Below are 25854 nucleotides of genomic sequence, written 5' to 3'. Positions count from 1 at the left end.
TATCCATTATTCTGAGCAATGTTTTCGAGGACTTTTAATTCGTTCTGTAAGTTGACTGGGCTCGATGGATTCTCGAGTGAAAAAAGGCCATTTTATGGGCCTGAGGATGGGTGGAATCAGCTGGGATGATGATGTCGGAATAGGTTGCTTTCCGAAAAATTTCGAAATTTATTTTGTTGCCAATAATGGATAGAGTCAGATCGAGATAGTCTAAAGTCCTATCAGCTGTCTGATTTTCTTGCGTGAAACTGATTTTTTCATGGAGGTTATTGAAACTAATGTACCTGTTGAGCAGACGATGGGCATTATAGAAACCAATTTGCGATACCATAAAAATTATCTGCCCCTGAGATCGATGAACTAATGGTTCTGTTACTCACCACCCTCAAGTACAATTATTTCTCTTTCAATAATAGAATATATTCGCAACCCTGTGGTCTAGCTGTGGCCAGCCCGTTAGCTCGTATCATGTCAGATATTTTTATAAATTCAATGGAGCAGATGTTTTTTCGGAATTATCCAGATTGGGCAAATAATATAATATTCTATGCGAGATATGTAGATGACTTGCTGTTTGTGTTTGAAGGTTCCCATGAAGAGCTAGAACTGTTATTTACCACTTTCAATAACCTCCATGAAAAAATCAGTTTCACGCAAGAAAATCAGACACCTGATAGGCTGATAGCCAATTGGAGGCTTCTAACCCAGTAGTCGTGGCGGCTTGTGGAATTCAGCGGACATATACGTCTCTGCTATTTGTCATTCAGGTCCGCATAGCACTAGCTCATGCATGCACTGCTGTCGGAGGTAAACAGTGTCAGCAAAGCGGGACTTGGAGTCAAGCAGCCATCCCATTGCTGCGGCTTTGTGACCTCATTGGCATCGCTGATTGACCACGCACCTGCAAATGGCTCCACAGCACTCTGGCATTGTAGTTCCAGCCAAATAAAATATGTTGTGTCTTGCAACGGAGTTTTTCTGGCCACCCGTGGTGAGCACCACCGCCTCTACAGCCTGACACCCCACCATCTCCACAACATAGTGGCCCCATTCACCCTGGGTTGGTATAGAGTGGTGTCAGAAGTATTTGTGGACCGCTTCTGCCAACTGGTGCAGCACAATCGAGCTCCACACAGCACGACTTCACGCCACAGCATACAGTTACATCAAACGGTGGGGTGAGTGAGCACATTATCACTTTATGTACGTTTTCTTTCTTGTTTTATGTGTCGAGGTTGTAATGTCCTCCCTCCTTCCTACTTCTATCTATTGTCCACATTAAACAATGGTCAGTCCAAGTAATTAATAAACAAAGTCTTTTATGAAGATGTGAGAGGAGCGAAGATTACAATAAACTTTCTAGTTTGCCTAGCTTGTCATGTTGAGATGGCTCCACTTCCTCTAGTCTAGGGGTCTGATTCTTGAAGCCGAAGATCTCACATCAGGTCCTCAGGGTTGGTTTGAACTAAATAAATCTGGAGATTGCTGTCGCAGCATTTTCTTTACGTAAATATATTTTCTTTAGTATATCATACAGTATTTTGATTTTTCCCATTAACAAACCCGAAATTAAATTGTTCGCTCAAAAATACAAAATTACGTCCGATCACATCAGAGGCATGCTTACGACCACTACTTTCTGCAGAAATAACAATATTCCAAAGGGTTTACAATTTTTCTTAACAAATGAATTTCTACTAGTTTCCCTTACATTATTACTTTCGATTATTATTTCATAAATGAATCCAGAAATAAATATAGTAAACCGTACAGGATTGCGTAATTAATGATAGAAATTTTAAATGTGCCAATAATTCGTAATTTCAAATCTTTCTAAAAAATAATTTTTAAGTATACGTTTCGAACTAGTACTTGTCGATTATAGCATCGAAACTAAAATATTTTATAAAGTAATTCTATTTCATAAATTTTAGCTTGAAATATAACATTGCGTGTATAAAATTGTATGAAAGTTTTCACAAAAGCAAATGAGATAATACTGACCTGTACAAAATTCCAAAAATAAAACTGGTATCGACAACTACTGTTGAGAAAAAGTAATGCTAGAGGAACCCGTTACAAGGTCATGGAGTCTAAGCGTGTGATGCATAGGGATTTTCCGGCCGGTGTGGCGGTGCGGTTAAAGGCGCTTCAGTCTGGAACCGCGTGACCGCTACGGTCGCAGGTTCGAATCCTGCCTCGGGCATGGATGTGACTGATGTCCTTAGGTTAGTTAGGTTTAATTAGTTCTAAGTTCTAGGCGACTGATGACCTCAGAATTTGAGTCGCATAGTGCTCAGAGCCATTTGAACCTAGGGATTTGACGGTTACTTTTGTGCAGTCAATGGAACCGCCAGATCTTTCGCAGTTCTATGGGAATACAGAGGAGCATTATTCACAACATGTGAGATGTGGTCAGTGTAACCTGTGAGAGCATTCTGCGTCGTACGTGGGATCAGTAAAAGTAATACGTGTTAACTGTCATCGCTTCGAGCATATGGTTGGTAGTGTACAGATTTGGCGTGTATGATGATAATATGTAAGATAGAAGTGTGCATGGCATCATACAGCATGTTGCGAGTGAATTTTGTATCCCTTAGTGTATAGTTGGGATTAAAGTTCCAAAATGGCAGAGTCTCAAGCGCCGGGTATCACTGCTTGACAGGCAGTTCAAGCATTAATTAATGAAATGGTTCAACTGAAAGCAGATAATGTAGATTTGCTTAATATGATTGCAGATAGGGAGGAAGAATTGGAGAAACCGGAGCAACCTGCTTCTTTAATAGATCCACTCACCGCCGGTTTGATCGCCCCTTCTCTGGAAAGTCAACTGACGACGTACTGTCTGTTTCGGATAACCTGCAGCTAGCAGCTAATATTGGAAACGGGGGAGGGGGGGGGGGGCGAGGATGGTAGTCACAGGGTCATTTATAACAGGTCACAAAGTTACAGTTAGTAGGGGAAGACAAGACTTTTGTCAATTGTACAGAGGGACCAAGAAGCACAGATATTTGGTGAACTGAAAGAAGGCTTGCTACAAAGAACAGGAATCAAAACAGTACTGGGATTTTTCGCGACCGGTTGGACGTCCTTGGCTCAATCACCAATACTCCAGCCGGGAATCGATTTGTGTTAACCATTATTGGTCATTTTTCTAGATATGTGGAAATGATTGCAATCCCTAACCAACAGGCAGCAACGGTGGCACAAGCATTAGTCAACAGCTGGGTGCACACACCTAGTGTGCCAAAAAGTATGCTCACTGATCAATTAAGAAACTTTATGTCCTATATGCTAAAGCAGTTGTGTATGTTGCTAAAGATTAAAAATTCAAAAGTCCTCTCTGTGACAAGGTTATTACCATATGAGATGGTTGCCATTTGACGAAATAAGGCCAACAGTTGGCAGTTATGGGGAGTCCGATACGGATTTTGCTAAAAAGTGTGAGAAATATGGAAGCATGTTCATGGAGCAAACACCAGAGCCTTGGAACGTCAAGAGCAATAGGGGAATCGCGTGGCCAGATTACCACAGTGTAAAATCGGTCTGTGGGTAATACTATCGAACCTGTGCGTCCTGAAGGGTAAGACCGAGAAATCTGTAACTCATTATCAATGGCCATATCAGGTACTTGAGACAAGATCTCCGGACTCGTGCAACCATTTCGCATTTTGGGTGTCTGCAGCAATTTCGAGGTGCTCCAGATGCATTGAAACAGGTGTCATCGTCCGTTGTGGGGTAGAAATATGGGTTCTAGGAAGAAAAGGAAGAGCGGGAACTTGGCACAATCTGTCCAGGAGATTCCATGTGGATTAAGATGGAGGAAGTAGGAGGGAAAAGTTTACTTTTGCATAACAGTGATACATGTTATTTAGAGGCACAAGGGATATGCATAACAGTAGAGAATGAAGATAGGAGGGGGAAGTTTTGTTCATGGTATGTGTAGGATTATACTTTTATGTTAGGTATTTTAGCACTGGGTTTTCTTTCGTATGTCTAAGTAAAGCCCTATCCCTAAAAAAGGTGAAAAGGAGTGATGGGAGTGCTCTGCTCTCTGGCTGCCGCAGGTCGAATACAAAGACGAGGGGAGTCCTCATCATAGAAGTGTTGCACCTCTTCAATAGGTGTGGAGTGGGGGCGCTGTGGATACTATCATTGATAACCAGAGTACTTTTTACAAGGCAAGAGGATGTGATGTGGTACTCACAAACCGTCGTTTCGCACTCTTAACGTTGGGGAAATTCGTGCAAGTAAGGACACCGGACATGCTGACGATGGCGAAATATGTGGTGGTCGTGCGGTGATGTCACTAACCAAACTCGAACATCGTCAGAGAGAAAGGGCTACTATTTGCCCTACTGAGTGGTGCATATTGGTAGTGGCACGTGGGAGATGCAGTTGCACTTAGGTAAAGCAGAAGGTCAGGATTGTCCAGCTGATGTACTGGAGCTGCGATTGTACTTTCAGCAAGCAGGTTTTGCACTGTATATTTTCTGTAAACAGTACCGAAGCGCTAGTAACAAACTGCTAGAGAAAGGAGTGCTCACAGGAGCTCAACTTTTTGACAGTGGAATACTTATTAACGGAATAGACTGTGACATAACAGGGCAGACATTTCACTTGTCAGCCTCCGTTATAGGGGAAACAAAGTTGAAAGTTACGCAGCCACCGTTGTTTTGGCCCGAAAAGTCACTACCAATCCTTCCATTGAAAAATCTGACCTACATGAATGAAACGATCTATGCTAACAAAGTCCTTTCCGTAAACTAGCTGAAGAGGGTGTGTTTTACTAGGGCAAATGCTTTAACATGTTCAGCAATATCGGGAGGAGCAGCATCACACAGTCAAGAAAATAGCTGTCACAACACAGTCACAATGTTAGTGCTGATGCTACTTTGTGCAGCCTTTGTCTAACTTAGGCAGAAGCCCGTTCATCAGAGCAATCCTTCAGTACACCATACATCAGGTACTGTCCGTACGTGAGAAGGTGCGTTGAGTGCAAAAGCAAGTTGCAGTAGTTATAAGAGATTTGTTTTATAGGATGCAATTAATTCTGATTTGAAGGACAAGAAACGTTGAGTAGTGCTGAAACGAGCACTGTTACTTACCGTATGAGACGCCTTGAGTGCACTATAAGCAGATATTCACTCAAGTAGTTGTTTAATGTTTTGGAAGAGTTAATGGTTACGAGGCATATCAAACGGGAATGTAAGTTTTATCTAGTGGTATAACGTCCAATGGAGCCAATAGGCTGAGAATTGTAAGGGGAATGTGCCCCACTTTTGGTACTTTGATGCTTGATGTAACAGGGAAAACTGTAAAATAACTAATGTCATAACTTTTGGTGAAATCTCTCGTTGTAGACTGGTCATGGCTTCCTCAGCAGCTTTAAAAATTTTCGCAAAAATTTTGGCATGCGAATATATTCACGCTTTTTATTCTGAAAGATAGGAGACGGTGACAGTGGAAAAGAGATCGAAAAGTAATAAACAATGATAGCAGACAGTGATTGTGATATAGAAAGAGCGAAGGAGACAATGTCAGTCTGAGAGAAAGAGAAGGACACAATGGCAGTGGAACATAGTTGACAGTGAGAGAACTGCGCTAGCAAAAGGGTGAAGGAGACAGTAGGAGAGGAGTAAAGAGAAGAAGAAAGTGGAAGTGCGTGAAAGCCAGTGACAATGAGAGACAGAGTCTATGACAATGATAACGAAGAAGAGAGAGATAGTGACAGTGAGAAGAGAAGGTAGCGGTGACAAGGAATGAATGATACAGCAGCAGTAAGAGAGAGCACAAGGCAGGTAGTGAAAGTGAAAGGAGACAGCATTTGTACGACAGAACGAAGGAGACTGTTGCTGTAAGACAGGAAACAGTGACAGTTAGAGAGACACAAAGAGATTATGACAGTGAGCTGGGCTGAAAAAATGAGTGAGAATGGTCATCTGGGAGTGGATAGGTGTGAGTGATTACAGCTACGGGTTAGTGGAGATGAGTAAGTTACAGTTTAGGGGAACTTGTGGGAGTGATAGGTGAGTTGCACATTAAAGAGAGCGCAAATATGTTCGTATGCTGCAAATCTTAAAGGTGTTCAGGAAAACAAAATGAGGCAGCTGCTCTTAAACAGGAGCATATTCGCCTTTTTTGTTTTTCGTTAGCAGCATTTTTCTGCTGGTTCAAATATATCAGGTGGTATACACGTGTATGGTTCTGGTTTGTTTACAGTGTTACATGAGTTCCTAGGATTGGGCAAGTCAAAGCTTTTTCGGGTGACTGCGTGAATTTCTGTACGCATGCATGCATATTACAACATGGGTACTGTGAACATTTGTTAACCATATCTCATTTCAAAACATGATATTTATTTAAATATCTTGATCCAGCTTCTTCCGCATATGAGTGTAGGTACACGGAGAGTATATGAAGGTAGCGTTATTAATTGAGAGTTGGAGTGTAAATACCATTTTTTTACCACAGAATTTCACATTTGGAATTGATTATTTTTGACTAACAAATATTCGTTGTTGTTATGGTCTCCAGTCCGAAGACTAGTTTGAAGCAGCTCTCCATGGTTCTCTATCCTGTGCCAACCTCTTCATACCGAAATAACCACTGTAAACTACATTCTTCTGAATTTGTTAAATGTTTTCATCTCTTCGTCTCCTGCTACAATTTTACCCTCGCCTCCCCCCCCCTCCACCCCCCACACACACATACACTTTTCAATCTAATATGAAACTGGTAATCCCTTGAAGTCTCAGAATGTATCCTAATAACGATCCCTTCCATTAATCAAGTTTTGCCATAAATTTCTTTTCCCCACAGTTCTGTTCAGTACCTCCTCATTAGTTATGTCATCTACCCATCTAAACTTCAGCATTCCTCTGTAGCACCACATTTCAAAAGCGACTGTTCTCTTCTTGTGTAAACTGTTTGTCAGTCATGTTTCACTTTTATATATAGCTACACTCCAGACAAATATCATCCAAAAGATCTTCCTAAGGCTAAAACTTAATATTCGTTGTTCACAAATTTCCTTTCTTCAGAAACTCTTTACTTGCCATTGCTAGTCTACATTTAATATCCTCTCTACATCGGTCATCATCAGTTTTTTGCTGCCCACATAGAAAAACTGGTCAACGACTTTAAATATCTCTTTTCCTAATCTACTTCCCTCAGCATCACCTGATTTAATTCGACTACATTCCATTATCCTTGTTTTGTTTTTGCTGATGTTCTTGTTGTATTGTAGTGTCGCGGAATAGTAAAGAGTTGGAAACGTGGAATATTGTCAAAGTTTCGTTGCCTATGCCGAGAGCCAGAGGCAGTAGGTTAGCCAAAAGCTAAGAGGATTGCGCATGTATGGAATGTGTCGTCATGCAGGGGCAATGGCCTGGTTACACACAACAGGCGAGAGAGAATTGCTTAGCACGTGGGTTTGTGTTAGACGGATGCTTTAGTAGAGTGCAAGACAGAGGTTTAGCGTCAGCTATACTGCATTTCACAACTTCGCCTAAGTCTGCCGCAACAACACGTAACTCTGTCGCAAGAACACCTAAGGGGCAAGTACGACAGATGACTCAGCAGTATAAGTGGAACGAATGCGGTCATTATAAACCAGCATGACGTCAGGACGTCGCTCGTGCTTCCTTTAAATACGCCAGTTTTGATAGCAACAAGGCACTCGCAGTTAGACTTGCAGTTAGATGTGTACTGGGTCGCTGCGTAGCGCTCAGCTCGGTGATCGACATGTTAATCTTTGTTAAGGAGATGTTGCAGTAAGGGCGGCCCGTCCAGCAGCAGACGTGAGGGGACAGTACCAGCTCTAGTCCTCTCTCCCGCCGCTGTCAATCATCAACCCAGGATTAGGAAACATCGCGGCAGACTCTCTCGCCGCCAATGCTGACATCAGTGAGCCATCGTCGAGATCGTGCGGGGCCTTGGGCCTTTGCATCCGCCGTCACAACCGGGTGAGCCGACGACGCTGGGGGGGACTGCAGCCCGTTCCGCCCGTCCACCGCGGACGAGCCACCAGGAGGAGCAGGGAAGAAGACGGGGTGGGATAGAGTACACTCTGCACTACAAGAACGCTTCTCGTGCCGACAGCATCGGGACTCCAACCCAGAGCCTTCACGCGCACCAGCTTGCTGTCCGCAGCCGAGCCGCCGCTCAGCCGGGCGCCGCCAGCCACGCGCGGCCGAAGTAAAGGCTGGTTCCCACTAGGGCTGCCGCGCGTCAAAACCGCGCGTCAGCGGCGTGGTTGCCATGGAAATGGCGTCAGCGGCAAGGCGCGGCGGGCTCTGCGTCGCGGTTTGACCATGTCGAACCGCTTCCGCTGCCGCGTGCCGCGCTCCAGGTGCGCGCCGCCAATGACAGAACGCGCTGAGCGTGACGTCAGGTACGGACCCCCCGGGCCACACGAACTTTCGCCGAACCGCTGGCGCGGACGCGGCGGCAGCCATGAAATACTTATCATCCGATTCCAAGGAAACGATTCGGTAGAAAAATTTGATTCTTGGGCACGTTACAGCCTGATATCTTCTCTCGATGAAGGACCGAATTTCTTTTCGTTATTCGTCGTGGTTACTTGCTGCATCGCATTTACGTAAACTTTTACACGAAATTTTAATGAGTGTGCAGAGGTAAAAACGCATTGCGTGGACTTTGCGTACAGTTCATTTTAGGTAAAACATTATTGCGTGTGAAATTTAGTCAACATATCGAAATTGTTTTTAAAGCTGAGAGCAGAACGATAGCTATCACCGTTCTCGAGATATTGAATGATATGTCGGCTGATGGGCTGTGCGGTCACCGCGCGCGGATCGCTTGCGACGCGACCGATACTTCGTCCTGCTCGTCGTAAACCATGTGGTTGTATCAACTGCAAATTTCGTAAACGGTTAAGAAATCGAAAAGTGTTTTTTTGCAAACGATAACTTCTAAAAAGTCATGTATTTCGTCACATGATAAATATCCTAAATCTGTTTATCTACCGAGATATGAAAGAAACTACAGTTTTTCGGAAGGGATAGATGAATTTTTTTAAACGACATTTAATAGCATGTGGAATGAGAAGTTAAACCGAGACTAATTTACTGGTATGTCATAAGATGTAATTTGCTAAGTATCTACAGCTGTTGATTATTTCCTTTGGAAGTAACAAACGTTTTTTTCTTTATCCAGTGTACTTTATTGGTTCAAGACGCATTTCGCCTTTTACTTTAAGGCATCTTCGGTGGAATCTAGAACGATTCAGTTTTGTTTTGATATGTGATACTTGCAGATTATAAAACAGTTCACATCTTTTTTTACGTGAATAACTGATTACTTACAGTGAATCGAGTTATTGGCGGACATCTGCGTTTCCCCTCACCTGGTCACATGCTGTAGGTTGAACTAAAACTTAGACTATGGAACATAAGCACATTTTCATGTTCTTTTTTTTTTCTTCTGTCACTAGCTGTAGACATTTTACAGAAAACACTGATTTGAAGTCGTAACTACAGTGTGTTCACCTCATGTCCCTTCCTGTTTGATTTGTTTATGTACATGTTGTCAACCTAAAGAATTATATGTTGAAAACTAATGTTTGTTTATATCTGTTCTACTTATATCTGTATGTGTGTGTGGCTAGCCAGTGATAGTTATAGAAAGTTGAAAGTGAATGCAGTAGTTGTCAGACAGTGGTTGAAAGATTTGGTGTTCAGCTGATTTCAGTTTTGGTTTAAATGTTTTGTGGAGGAGTGCATGGAAGAGCAAATTCACTGCTTACATTAATAGATAAAATAGCAGAATAGCATTTCAACAGATGATTATTATCAGAATACTATCACCCAATCCCTTTGTCCTCACTCTTTGACGCCTCACAATATGTCCTGTCAACTTACCCCACTTGTAGTCAAAGTTGTGCCATAATTTCCTCTTTCTCCTCTATTTAATTCCGTACCTCTCTTTAGTTACACGATCCTCATATCTAATCTTCAGCATTCTTATTGATCACCACGTTTTGAAAGCGTCCACCGCTACGTCACAGCAAGCGGCGCTGCGCTAGCAAGACTGCGCGGCCCGGATCTGGTGTCATCGCTACGAGTCAGCGAGGACTCGGGGAAGGTCGTTGATATCACCAAGCCACATTGTACTCGGCAGGAATAAATATGTTATGAGTTAATACTGTTTCTTTGGCGATTCTGACGCTTCTACAGCCATTTACTAGCAGCCTGACAACTGGAGAGGTCACCGCTCCGCCATCCAGTCCACCGTAGGCGACCGGGACCACCAGGGCGCCTACAGTATTCTCCTTTCAAGACACTGTCCGTTCCATTGAACTACTCTTCCAAGTTCTTTGCTGCATCTGACAGAATTACAATGTCAACCGCAAACATCGAAGCTTTTATTTCTTCTCCCTGAACTTTAATTCCTATTACAAATTTTTCTTTCGCTTCCTTTACTGCTTGTTCAGTCTACAGACTGAATAACATTGGGAATAGACCCTTCTCAACCATTGCTTTCCTTCTGTACCCCTCAACTCTTATAATTGCTGTCTGGTTTCTGTATAAGTTGTAAATAGTCTTCCGATTTCTGTATTTCACCCATGCTACCTTCAGAATTTCAAAGAGAGCAATCCAGTCAACATTGTCAAAAGCTCTCTGTAAGTCTACAAGTGCTATAAACGGAGGTTTGCCGTTCCTTAATCTATCTTCTAAGATAAGTTGTAGAGTCAGTATTGTCTCACAAGTGCCTGTATTTCTCCGAAATCCATATTGATTTTCCTCAAGTTCGGGCTCTACCAGATTTTCCATTCTTCTGTAAAGACTTCGTGGTGGTATGGTGCAGCCATGACTTATTAAACTGATAGTTCGATAATGTCCACACCCGTCAGCAGCTGCTTTCTTTGGAGTAGGAACTATTACATTCATCTTGAATTCGGAGGCTATTTCGCCGGTCCCATACATTTTGAACACCAGATGGAAGAGTTTTGTTATGGATGGTTCTCCAAAGGCTGTCAGTAGTTCTGACCGAATGTCGTCTACTCGTAGGCCCTTGTTTCGATTTAGGTCTTTCAGTGCTTCTCGCAGTATCATCTCCATCTACTTCCTCTTTCACTTCTATAATATTGCCTACAAGTTCATCTCGTTTGCATAGACCCTCTGTACACTCCTTCCACCTTTCAGCTTTTCCTTCTTTGTTTAGGACTGGTATTTCAACTGAGGTCTTGATATTAATGCAGCTGCTACTCCTTTCTCCAAAGGCCTGTTTAATTTTCCTGTAGACTGTATCCGTCTTTCCGCTAGTGAAATATGTTTCTGAAGCCGTACATCTGTCCTCTAGTCATTCTTGCTTAGCCATTTTCGGCTCCCTGTCACTCTTATTTTTTAGACGTTTGTGTTCTCGTTCGCGGACTTCATTTGCTGCATTTTTATATTTTCTCCTTACACAGTCATTATTTAAATTTTGAAATTTTCATTCGCTACGCATTCATTTACACTGTTTACACTACTGGCCATTAAGATTGCTACACCAAGAAGAAATGCAGATGATAAACGGGTATTCATTTGACAAATATATTATACTAGAATTCACATGTGATTACATTTTCACGCAATTTGGGTGCATAGATCGTGAGAAATCAGTACCGAGAGCAACCACCTCTGGCCGTAATAACGGCCGTGATACGCCTGGGGATTGAGTCAAACAGAGCTTGGATGGCGTGTATAGGTACAGCTGCCCATGCAGCTTCAACACGATACGACAGTTCATCAAGAGTGGTGACTGGCGTATTGTGACGAGCCAGCTGCTCGGCCATCATTGACCAGACGTTTTCAATAGGTGAGAGATCTGGAGAATGTGCTGGCCAGGGCAGCAGTCGAACATTTTCTGTATCCAGAAAGGCCGGTACAGGACCTGCAACATGCGGTCGTGCATTATCCTGCTGAAATGTAGGGTTTCGTAGGCATCGAATGAAGGATAGAGCCACGGGTCGCAACACATCTGAAATGTAACGTCCACTGTTCAAAGTGCCTTCAATGCGAACAAGAGGTGACCGAGACGTGTAACCAATCGCACCCATACCATCACGCCGGGTGATACGCCAGTATGGTGATTACGAATACACGCTTCCAATGTGCGTTCACCGCGATGTCGCCAAACACGGATGTGACCATAATGGTGCTGTAAACAGAACCTGGCTTGGTTCAAATGGCTCTAAGCACTACGGAACTTAACATCTGAGGTCATCAGTCCCCTAGAACTTAGAAACTACTTAAACCTAACTAACATCACACACATCCATGCCCGAGGCAGGATTCGAACCTGCGACCGTAGCAGCAGCACGGTTCCGGACTGAAGCGCGTAGAACCGCTCGGTCACAACGGCCGGGAAACAGAACCTGGATTTATCCGAAAAAATGACGTTTTGCCATTTGTGCACCCAGGTTCGTCGTTGAGTACAACATCGCAGGCACTCCTGTCAGTGATGCAGCGTCAAGGGTAACCACAGCCATGGTCTCCGAGCTGATAGTCAATGCTGGTGCAAACGTCGTCAAACTGTTCGCGCAGGTGGTTGTTGTCTTGCAAACGTCCCCATCTGTTGACTCAGGGATCGAGACGTGGGTGTACGATCCGTTACAGCCATGCGGATAAGATGCCTGTCATCTCGACTGCTAGTGATACAAGGCCGTTGGGATCCAGCACGGCGTTCCGTATTACACTTCTGAACCCACCGATTCCATATTCTGGTAACAGTCATTGGATGTCGACCAACGCGAGCAGCAATGTCGCGATACGATAAACCGCAACCGCGATAGGCTACAATCCGACCTTTATCAAAGTCGGAAACGTGATGTTACGCATTTCTCCTCCTTACGCGAGGCATCACAACGTGTCACCAGGCAACGCCGGTCAACTGCTGTTTGTGTATGAGAAATCAGTTGGAAACTTTCCTCATATCAGCACGTTGTAGGTGTCGCCACCGGCGCCATCCTTGTGTGAATGCTCTGAAATGATAATCAGTTTCATATCAGAGCATCTTCTTCCTGTCGGTTAAATTTCCCGTCTGTAGCACATCTTCGTGGTGTAGCAATTTTAATGGCCAGTAGTGTAAATTAGGTTCGACTAGCCCGTTGTGTTATAAACGTAACGCACTCATCGCTAATGGATGCGCAGTTAGCATGTGTCACTGGTCGACAGCTATGTGTGATCGGTAGTCTCGGTGCGATGCTGCCACTGGTGGCCCGCCAGTGCTGCCTGCTGGTAGTCGGGAACAGCGGCGCGGGCAACACACAGCCGACAGTAGACTGGCGGCGGGATCGCGTGTCGCTCTGACGGAAGACGGCCGCGGCGCGGACAGGCGGCGCCTCTGGCGGTCATTAGGCGCAGCTGGCGCGTTCATCACCCATTGATTTATAGCGCATTACCGGCCGGACGGAGACTCTTCATTAGCCGCCGTGTCAGCCGCCAGGGAGAGCCACTCAGCGCGCCGACTCATCGCCGGCTCTCTCTCTCTCTCTCTCTCTCTCTCTGCTAATCCAATGCTTTCCGCGTGTTCCGCTAGAGTTTGCCTGACTGTCCCATCTGTTGCGCGTCACTGCTCCTATTTACACCCACCACCATTCCAAATGGATTCTAAAAAAAGTACTCAGAACTAAAAACCTTGCTCAGTTCGGTTGTCACTTTTTCGTCGGCGTAATAGTAAACTAATTCATAGTTGCGCACTAGCAAAATTAGGGTTCGGTAGTTTTGGTACAGTACATAAACAACATAGTAATTGATAGGATTACCGGTACTTCTGATAGGAAAAGGAACTTCTTTTGCGCATAATTAGAACCGTACAGCTTTCGGTGACGGTCCGATGTATATTTTATATCCTTACCAAATACAAACTGCATTTTATAAGTAATAAAAATTAGTTGATCTCATAACTTCTGCAACCAAAGCAATTAATTTTGATGTAAGGACAGTTTAAATGCACGAACATAAAAAAATATATGTAATTGTTGTTATTTGGTACAAAATGGAACGTTCTTCATTATGATCAAAGTCAAGAGTTTCCTTTTATTATTGGTGACTGCAAAAGTTGTTTCACGTCACAAATCAACACATTTCGAATAAAATCTGGATTCACCACTGACAGTTTCAATTTTCAGAGTGAGATTTTCACTCTGCAGCGGAGTGTGCGCTGATATGAAACTTCCTGACAGATTAAAACTGCGTGTCGGCCCAAGACTCGAACTCGGGACCTTTGCCTTTCGGAGGCAAGTGCTCTAACAACTTTTTTTTATAATGTATTATAGTAGGAAAAATTGGGGTAAAGGTGGTTTGAAGCTCAGACTGAGACTTCAACGCTACTATTTTTTTACTTTTTTTCCCAGTGTCAGACTTACAATCTTTGCTGACATACATTTTGTTGTACTACCTACCGCATAAATAGTGTCTACAATGTCCAAATGTTGAGAAATAGTGGCTAATTAGAAAATTAAGTAATTAAGGAAATGAATAAAACTGAAAATGTCCGAATGAAAGACATGAAGACATTGCGGATAGTACAAATAGAAAAGAAACATGCTCCTGTAGCAATGAAATGAAATTCGTGTCGGGAGCGCCACCTGCACACGACCCGACGTTCGATAGAGCAAGAGAGCCATCTATCGACTCGTTCTCCAGACGTTGGTGTAAGACTTGGTCGTCTTCTCGAAAGTAACTAAGGGTCCTAAGTGTGATCGATGCCTATCTCGGTTTCTTCGTCTATCTCATCTCTCACCCGTCACACCCCATCTGGCCGGCGGGTCGGTAAATGTAGGTCGCAAGTAATTAGCGAAGTCTTGCCCATATTTCTTATGCTGTTGCAGTTTCGTGTGTCCGTCCAGGAGAAAATGCCAAAAATCCATTCGGTCCTTTTCCGATTCGTTATAGACGTAGCCCACCACCATTCCCCGTACCCATGTCACTGCGTTGGTTTTTTGGACCGGGAAATAAGATTCTTGGGGGAAAAAAAGTGTGTCTGATGAAACTGTGTGAGGGGCGGAGCGTAACAGGAACGCCAATATCTGTTGTGCCAAGTGCCACACTGGAGCCGTCCCACTACATGCTAAACAATGTTCATCAGTGTCCACTGTTGCGCAGCCTAAACATAGTGGAGTCTCTGCCAAATGAATCGCGTGCCGCCGTTGATTCGTTGCGAACTTCTTATTTACCACCACATACAATGTTCAGCGTACCGACGTTGGGAGGTAAACGTTCCGTATAACGCGCCATATCTGTCGAACAACTGAGCTACCTAAGCACGAATTACGCCCCGTCCTCACAGCTTTACTTCTGCCAGTACCTCGTCTCTTACCTTCCAAACTTTACAGTTTTAATCTGTCAGGAAGTTTCATATCAGCGCACACTCCGCTGCAGAGTGAAAATCTCATTCTGGAAAACATCCCCAAGGCTGTGGCTAAGCCGTGTCTCTGCAGTATACTTTCTTTCAGGAGTGCTAGTTCTGCAAGGTTCGCAGGAGAGCTTCTGTAAAGATTGTAAGGTAGGAGACGAGGTACTGGCAGAAATAAAGCTGTGAGAAGGGGGCGTGACACGTGCTTGGGTAGCTCAGTTGATAGAGCTGTTGTCCGTGAAACGTAAAGGTCCCGAGTTCGAGTCTCGATCCTGCAGACAGTTTTAATTTGTCAGGAAGTTTCAGTTTCAATTTTGCTATAAATACTGTTTATTTTTAAATAAAGACAGGGATACCTATTAGAACAAAAATGTTCCTTAAGTTACGCGGCCCTATATATAATCTCACTCAGTTTCTAGACGGTTCTCTTCTTCTAGTTTCTAAAGGAATCTATTAGGACACTGACTGCATACGCAGAGAGGTAACACCCGACAGCTACGCAACACTTCTAACGTACCGGTACCGCGATTACGATCTCAACGGACCAAGGTTACCAGGAAAACTACCGAAGCCTACGCTTTCTTATGATAGTCTACTGTAGCCTACGGTAATTTTACCACTCTAAACAAAGCACATCAACAACGTGTGGACTAGACGTGGAGCAGGGGCTGGTACAATCTATAGGGCTCGATATGGCACGTGAATTACTACGGTAAAGCCGTTCTCAACCATAAATTTGGGTTGCATACCGCAAAGTCCCTGGACCGTTAAGCTGCGGGGATTCTTCTCTTGGCAGATGTTTCATCGCCAAATTGATAGACTGATTACAGGATGTGATTCGCAGTAAATACACACTTCAAAGAAAGTTCTGAACCACCCTGGTTCCCAGAGCTCCTGAAGATAGACGTTGACTGTGGATATTGTATCACAGACACACTTCCTGTGACTGTTCGCAGATGTCACTAAACCCGCCCAAAGATGTAACCAAACATGCATGAGCAGCGCCTATTAGACGGAGTGTGTCCGACAGCCGATCAGTTCCAGTCATTCCACCGGGAAGGAGGTACACGGCTCGTGTTGTCTGTAGTTCAACCATGCCTAGACTGTCAGTACCGTGGTTCGATCGCGTCTGCGTTGTTATGAAGCAAAGCCATATTGTTCGGAGATGGAGGAGATAGAGGGACTGTTGATGACGCGTCCCGGTTAGGCCGCCCAAGGGCTACAACTGCAGTGAATGACCGCCTCCTACGGATTATGGCTCGGAGGAACTCTGAAAGCAACGCCACCATGTTCAGTAATGCTTTTCGTGCAACCACAGGACATCGTGTTACGTCTCAAACTGTGCGCAATATGCTGCATGATGTGCAACTTCATTCCCGACGTCCATGGCGAGGTCCATCTTTGCAACTACGACACCATGCAGCACGGTACAGATGGGCCCAACAACATGCCGAATGGACCACTCAGGATTGGCATCACGTTCTCTTCACGGATGAGTGTCGCATATGTCTGCAACCAGACAATCGTCGGAGACGTGTTTGGAAGCGACCCGGTCAGGCTGAACGCTTTAGACACACTGTCGAGCGTGTTCAGCAAGTTGAAAGTTCCCTGCTGTTTTGCGGTGGCATTATGTGGGACCGTCGTACGACTCTGGTGGTCATGGAAGAAGCCGTAACGGCTGTACGATACGTGAATGCCATCCTGCCACCGATAGTGCAACCATATCGGCAGGATACTGGCGAGGCATTATGATGTATCATGCAGCGTAACTTGCTATGACGGTGCGAGAGTGAGAGAGAGACAAAGATATTGTTTATTACTGTGTGGCTGTCAGCGCATATATAATTATTCTTAGGTTATAGAGCTTTTGTTCTTGTTAAGAGTAAATTTTACAAGAAGAGAGCCATTCTTGTGATGTAAAAAACCGACGCCATTGCGAGTTTTTGATTCACATTGTAAAATATACGTGTATATGGAAGGAAATCAGCTAATAGAACAATAAAATATTGTTCATTTCAAGAAGGTACGTGATGTTCTACACCCAGCGTATACTTCTATTATGATTTAATAATAAATACCAGCTTGAGAACAGTTCCGACGGGAGCGTTCAGTTCTAGTGAAATAGTTCGATGTTTTCTTCGGAAAAGAAGTCATGTCATGGATCACAGTACCTGGACATTTCTCAGAACTGAAAGCAATCTGATTGCTATCCAACAGAGCCCCGAAGAATATTTCTCCGTACTTTGGTCAACACGGTATCTGCAGCATCTGGAGCAGATTTCTACAATAGCGGAAGCGTTTAATCGCTATCAGTTTCACATATCGCCCTGTGTACACTGTATGTATTTACCCACAACAGTGAACATACGGTTACTCACACACATAGAAAGACAATACAAGGTGGTGTGGGAAACATTTCAGTATAAAGGTCCTGTAGAGCTAAACAGTAATTAGCCTAGTAGTAGTAGTAAACAAAATTTATTTTTTTCATAGGAGCCTTTATAGCATTCGTCTTCTTGGGCGACAATTCGCACCCCCATCGTGCACATCTTATGAATGACTTCTTTCATGATAACGACTTCGCTCGACTTGAGTGGTCAGCATGTTCTCCAGACATGAACCCTATCGAACATTCCTCGGATAGATTGAAAAGAGCTGTTTATGGACGACGTGACCCACCAGCCACTCTGAGGGATCTACGGCGAATCGCCATTGAGGAGTGGGACAATCTGGACCAACAGTGCCTTGATGAAGTTGTGGATAGTATGCCACGACGAATACAGGCACGCATCAGTGCAAGAGGACATGCTACTGGGTATTAGAGGTACCGGTGTGTACAGCATTCTGGACCACCATCTCTGAAGGTCTCGTTGTATGGTGGTACAACATGCAGTGTGTGGTTTTTTGAGCAATAGAAAGGAGGAAATGATGTTTATGTTGATCTCTATACCAATTTTGTGTACAGGTTCCGGAATTCTCGGAATCGAGGTGATGCATTACTATTCTTGATGTGTGTATGACGAACATTGTAATATACAGGGTGGCCAGAAACAGTCTGGAAAGCAAATGGTTTCCAGCGTGGGTTGAGTTTAGAAATAATTGTTAAGAACAAAATTCGATACATTGTACTTTTTCTGAGAGAACTAGAATTGAAGTGAGCCAATAAGGCTGTTGCGAGCGTAAATTGAAGCGGCCCGTCAGTATCAGTGTCGCCAAGCGCGTTCTTCGTCTGATTACCTAAAACCGAACAAGAGAGTAGTACAAAGATTGAACATGGGACCGTAGCAGGGATCGAACTTGAGCCAAAGGCTCAGCAGTGTCCTGTACTAGCGTCTACACTATGAGAACCATCGACTCTAATTGTCTCTGGTGGGTCGCTTGAATCTGCGTGCTAACTTCAATGCTAATTGTCTAGAAAATGGGGCAATACGTCGAATTTTTTTCTTAACAATTATTTCTCAGCAGAACTGCAACATCTTTGCAAGCTTTTGAGACAGTTTCTCATTACACCCTGTATTCAGTAAAACATATGAATGAGAGGTAGCAATGTCACAAGTTTTGTAGCACGCACTCACAAATCTGATGGCACGAAAACATCCTGATGTAGGACAAGGAATTAACGCAAGAAAATACAGCAAACACATTGAACTTAAACGAGATTACGTCCAGCCCCTAGAAAGCGAGGAGTAGTTGAACGAAAGAATGATACGATGGTAACCATAAGATCCATATAGCGAAAATAAGAGCAGGGACCGAACGGTTTCGCCCACCTCTTTAAGATTTGTGAGGTCGCTATGTCGGGTGTTCGCTTTGCAAGCGTTGTAATTGCTCGGTAGTAACCAACGTGGCTGCTGCAAGTTTCCGAATGCAAATCACACTAATCTACACGGATGGCCCTAACACATAGCCGCTCCGAAGGTGATGAGAGGCAACACTTGAATATCAAAATACCAGTCACTTTCGCAGTACTACCGTCCGCGAAGTGAAAGTGTCCGTGATCAGCAACCGAATGCCTGGAATGTGGCTCTCGGCGCTGTTTATTATCTCTGGCATCGCACTGCAGTCTGCGATCACAGTTCTCAAGTCGGTCCCAGCAGCCAACACGACAGTGGGAGGGAATGAATCGTTCGTGCACCCACGCCCAGGAGGACGGCTTGTTCTCTTTGCCTCTCATGTTGGAACACCTGTTTGGGCGCGAATTCTCCGAACGAGGGGAAACTGCTACAAATGGTTCAAATGGCTCTAAGCACTATGGGTCTTAACATCTGAGGTCATCAGTCCCCTAGAACTTAGAACTACTTAAACCTAACTAACCTAACGGCATCACACACATCCATGGCCGAGGCAGGATTCGAACCTGCGACCGTAGGAGCCGCGTGGTTCCGAACTGAAGCGCCTAGAACCGCTCGGTCACAGCGGCCCATACATTCCACATCCACTCATAATAGCATACACTGTACAGCCATATCCGGGGGTCTCTTGAGTGAGACCCCCAACCTACCGACTTGATTATTATGTTCACCTTATTTAACTATTGTCGAGCCTACTACTATTCATTACGTTTTCAGCTTTTTCACTTCTAAAGAATCCCTTCTCACCCAGTTACAAGAAACTGTTTATTTTATTACTGTCTTACTACTGCATGGGGTCGGCGGGGGTCAGACTAGTTAGAGGAGGCAATCGCCGCAGATGAGGAAGGAAAGGTGAGCAGGGTGGGGGAGGGGAGGGGGAGGAGAGGGGGAAAGCACGTTGGTGGCTCGTCTGCCCTCTGAATCGTTAACCAGCCCGACCCATACATTTGTTCCTCTTATTCTCATATATGGCATCACCACTGTTTCCAGTGCTTCGATTCTACCACTCTTAGAGACTATAAGAGTTCGTTCAAAATTCTGGATGATTTCACTATCTACAGATGGACTATCCAATGGCCGATGGACTGATGACCTGCCTTAAAATTTCCCTCCCCTTCCCTGCCCCAGCGAGTCAACCATCCAATTGTACAGATGCATATGCAACACATCGGGCACACAAACCGTTTAAACGGCTCCCTTTGATGGTTTGGATCAGACTTCACAGGGAAAGCGGATTCCCCCATCCCCTCAGGCGCCTATCTACCCCAGTAGTATAAGAACTGAATCTAAAGCTATCCAGCTAACTGTAAGATTGAATGCCGTGGCAGTAGCGAACTGAGATCCTAAATTCTGTCATTCACAGTTACGGAATTTTTGGAACGGTTAACAATAGGTGTTCGGAAACATTTGGCCACATAATGTGCATACCTGCACTGTATGCGTAATTATTGCCCCTCCTGACGTTCCTGTTGGCCTCTAACTGATGGTCTAACCAAAATACGGAAATATTTCTTCACGTGGACACTCACATCCAATGTTTCTAAAATCGAAATCAGTTTCCACTTGCACAACAAAGAGGCAGATTATAAACTACAGATCATGTGAACGATACAGTGCTTCCCTATCAGACTCACCAAAAGTATTGTAAGTAGGCTGTTTAGGTTCATATATAGGTAACGCCACCGCCACCTAGCGCTCTGTATGAAAGTCACTGGCTGTGCTGTGTTCAATCTGTGGCTGAGTGGCATTGTTGGAATTTGCTATTGTAGTGTTGGGCAGTTGGCTGTTAACAGCCAACTGATATATATATATATATATATATATATATATATATATATATATATATATATATATATATATATATATAATGACTTTTGAACACTATTAAGGTAAATACATTGTTTGTTCTTTATCAAAATCTTTCATTTGGTAACTATGCCTATCAGTAGTTAGTGACTTCAGTAGTTAGAATCTTTTATGTAGCTGGCAGTATTGGCGCTCGCTGTATTGCAGTAGTTCAGGTAATGAAGATTTTTGTGAGGTAAGTGATTCATGAAAGGTATAGGTTATTGTTAGTCAGGGCCATTCTTTTGTAGGGATTATTATAAGTCAGATTGCGTTGCGCTAAAAATATGTGTGTCAGTTTAGTAATGATCAGAATAATGTCTGAGTACGTTCAGTTTTGCTCAGCTGTTTGAAAATCAAATAACGTAAGAGGCTTATCAGCACAATCATTCATTAATTTTTCTAAGGGGACGTTTCAGTATATTGGAATGACTGTTAATAGAAAACGTTCAGGAACTTCTCGTAAAAACTTCTAGAAAATTAAGCACACACAACAACCTTATCCAGAACGTCTGCGGTACTAACTAGGGAGCGTCAGCAGATATGCTTCGAACGCTCATCTTTCTAGGGTTGAATGTTGTGCTCCGTTGTGGCCAAGCAGTCCTCACGTAAATAACATAGACACTCAGCTCAGTACAACCATGACAATCATTTCTTAATGCATAAAAACTACTCTCTTATGCTGGTTTCCAGCATTCAGCCACTTAGCTCTTGCTCTTTTAAGAATACGAGATGCCTCGCTGAAAGACTATTCCAACGTAATGAATAATTATCGACATTCCATCCATGAAGGTATTCCTAAGTTGACAAAAAATCGACTTCATTCCAGAAATCCACTCCAGCGACTGACCCAGCAGCTTGCTGATAGAAACTTCACCACCGACAGCAAATGGCATGAAACTGGACTGTGAATCCTCAACCTTATAGCAACATCTTATTGCCGTCTACAGAGACCCAAGGACTTTGAACTCCGACGGCATGAGTGGGAAAATATAAATCACATACAAACAGGACATGGAACGTGTGCATACAATCCGGACAAATGTGGTAAGAAGCCCAAGCTGTGACTGTGGAGCACCGAACCACACCTTCCGTCACATTTTCGAAGAGTGTAAATTAAGCGCTTACCTGGGTTATCCAAACGACTTCGTCATGGCTACAGCGTCAAGCCTTGACTGCATAAGGAAACTGGACGTCAGACTATAACGCCTGTTTTTAATGTATTATCTGTGCTTATGTTTATTTACGTATTCTTTTTTGTGAACTTGACTGTATTTCATGTTTATTCTAACACGCTAAATAATTGTTGGATGAAATTAAGACCTCACGTTTTGCAGCATTGAGCAGTGAATGTTAGATTGCCGGGATATGATACAGATTTCATTCTGTGGGAGCCTGTTGAAGATGTTATCGTGATCGAGAATTTCACTAGAAACTCTGAACAAATTAGAGATCAGTTTCATTTTCTGTAACGAGAGTCGCAGCGCCGGAGTACACACTGCTCCGAACGGTCCCCCTCGGCGTTTGCCCAGCCAGTCGGAATTCAGCTCTTCGTCCCGCGCTCAGCGCCATTTGTGCACCGACGTGCCGTCATCGCCGAACGTGCATTGAGCGGGACCAATCATGATTCGCTGCTGCTTCGCGCCTCAGTTGCGACCTGTGAGAGGGGGTAAGCATGCCAGCGGAGAACAATGATCTGCTCGTATATATTCTCTGCACCGATGGGCGCGATGCCAATCCGCTGTCCGTAATGGAAACTGACAGCTCCTTGCGAAGTTCGGTTTCCTGCAACAGCCAATTTTTGAAAACTTATTGTAGCAAATACGACAACCAAAAGTCATACATAGCTGGCCACTAATCCATTAATCATAATTAAGGGAGTAACGAAATAATAAGCAATTGATGTTCTGTAGATCAAAATTAAGGAAAGATTGTTTACGGAACTCAGTCTGAGAACAACCGATTTAATAACCTTCAGAAGGGAAAACGAAAAGAAATTTAGAAAAAGTCTAGTAAATATCTAGCGTCGGAAGTCTTTACAGCAGATATGCCATTGTCTTCCTACAGTTTGTCAATTTTCCGTTAACATCGCAATTACAGGCAATAATTATTGGGCTACCTGAACTGGGAAAAAGTTGTTAAAGGGAAAAGAGGGTCTGGAGTTTCGCGATAGGTTTCACGTCCATGTAGTGAACACCGCTTCAAAACTTACGAGATATTAGACTCAGACGAGATATAAATGTTAGGGACTCTGAAACATTTTGGTAATCTGTATAGTTGCCACTTTCGTGTTGTCCAAACACTTGACTTACTGAATTTAATTATGCTTTAACCACTTCATTTACGAGACGTTCAAAATTTGCTAGAGATTATTTATTTACTTATTTATTTATTAGGGCCTTAAGGCGCTCTCTTACGTCTGACCAGGAACAACACCTACCAAAGACGTTAAAAAAAATTCACGGGAGTTATAAGAATCGTAATAATAATAAAATAATAGCAGTACTAACAATGATAATAATAATTAACAACAATAAAAATTATTATAATTATAATAATGAAAATAATAGTTGACGATAATAATGCTCAATCTACAGTGGACACTATAAGATCCCGAACACGATCCCAGCAGAGACGTCGAAACATCGATTGTTTGAAAAAATATGTGTCGGCCTAATAACACAGAAGAATTTAACATCATTGACAACGGTCACGAAAGCCTGCAGACTTACGTAACAACAACAACAACAACAATAACAATAATAATAATAATGACAATCATAATAAATAGTATTAAGAACGATATAAAGTAGTATAGCACATGTGCGTGCATGTTTAGGATTATACAGAGTGTTCGGAAATTTCTGTTACAAACTTCTAGGACTTATAGAGGGGAGTGGGTACATAATATTTTGAATGTCCGAGAACGTACCGATTCCATTCTACCCACGACGGTTTCAATTCAGATGTGTAACGCGTCCACATCTGCTGAGGGAAGATAGATAGGCCGAAGTGATCCAAGCGCGTGGCCGCCGCTATCGCCGAATTTAATTCCTATGCAGTGGTTCTTGTGGTGTCGTATATAACGTTCAGCTTACGAGACTCTTGTAGAGACAGAGAGAGCTCTGCTGGCACGAGTTCAGACCGCTGCGCTACAAACTGAAGAGACATCCTGTGGGATGGAGAGTATACCAGAACACCCTTCTTTGGTTCAATGTCTGTAACAACGTCGGTGGTCGCCACATCGCGTCGCTGTTAGAATGCATCCGTACTGTTCTGTACGGGCAGTATGATGGATTCTTTTTTGTTTCGGAATAATGTTTAAGTGTTAATACAAATGTGCTTGCGTGATAAATGAACGTTTCGTTATGTTTCCTTTCGAACTGTTACCTAATAACTGTTCTGCGTTGCACCTAATTCTGTTCTTTAAGCAGAAGTGGATGAGTTAAACATCTGAACTGAAACAGTTGTAAAACGGAAACGGTGCATTCCCGGACACGGGTCCTTATTCGAAATATCATGTGCACTCTCCCCTCTTATGAATCCTAGAAGTTTGTAATCGGTATTCCCGAACACCCTGAAGAAGAGGAAGGGATAAAGAAAGAAGGTAATATTGATATCTGAGTGGCAGCGGCTGTTACGAAAGAACAGAATTTTAAGAACTGTGCCAGCATGGGAGAGGGAAACGTTTTGTGGGAGAACAGTCTGACGAGAGTGAGATGCAGATTAGTGTAGACGACAGTGGCTATTATGATAGAGGGTGGACCATTAATTATCGTTTGAAGTTTGGAAGGAACTTAATTTCTCTGATTTTTTTTTTTTGAGAGATATTGTTCCAAAGTCGAGCTCCTGATACAGAAAATGATTTAAGGACCACTTTAGTGCTATGTGATAGTAGATATACGATTTCACTTCGTTGAGAACGAGTATTTCTGCTGCCCTATTCAGACAGTGGTGTAAGAGTTGAGGTTAAATAAGAGGGAGTGCCTTGACTGAGAAGATAGAGAGTGCGTCGTCAGGCAGACAATTGTTCGTAGGCAGGAGTAATACAGTGAAAATTGAGCACGTCACAAATGTATCGCACACAAGCGTTCATTGCCAGTTATAGCCTGCATAAGCTTTCGTACGAAAGTCCTTGGAGTATATCATTACTGTAGTCAAATGTGAGCAGTAATACTCTACAAGCTGCTTTCTGAGTTCGAAAGAGAATGCTTTATTTTACATTTCTGTAGTGAATGAAGTGAAGCTGATACCGTCTTACGGATTGCAAGTTTTCAGTCCTATCTATGTGATAGTCCACAATAACTGTCAATTTCTTTACAGAAGAGCAAAAGGTTATTTCTGTGCCGTTCAGCATTAAAGGTGGAAAAGATTCTCTGAATTGCGTGGTAGTAAGTCTTCTGTGGGAGACAAAGATTGCTTGTGTTTTATACGGGTTAAGTTTCAAATTTATGCTCTGCGCCCACACATAAAAGGCACGTGAACCAGCATTTCACACTGGATGGTTGTTCACAAGTTTGTCGGAATTGCACTTCGATATAACTGAATGCAGTCAGCATACAGGTATAGTGAGACAAAATAGCTGACATATCATTAACACATAATACTGATCCTTGTGTGACTCCTGATCCTACATCCCTCCAATGCGAGATTTTGGTTGCAACAATACACACTGTTGTCGGGATGTATAAGGTATAAGCGGAAACATTGTACAGCACTTGAAGAAAAATTTTTATTTGTGAGTTTAGAAAACAGAATGTCAGTCAGCACTGTCTAAAGCTTTGCTGAAATCCAA

This window comes from Schistocerca americana, chromosome 3 (assembly GCF_021461395.2).
Source record: "Schistocerca americana isolate TAMUIC-IGC-003095 chromosome 3, iqSchAmer2.1, whole genome shotgun sequence".
Classification (NCBI taxonomy): Eukaryota; Metazoa; Arthropoda; class Insecta; order Orthoptera; family Acrididae; genus Schistocerca; species Schistocerca americana.
The sequence above is the reverse complement of the archived record's forward strand: the minus strand, read 5'-3'. Positions refer to the sequence as shown.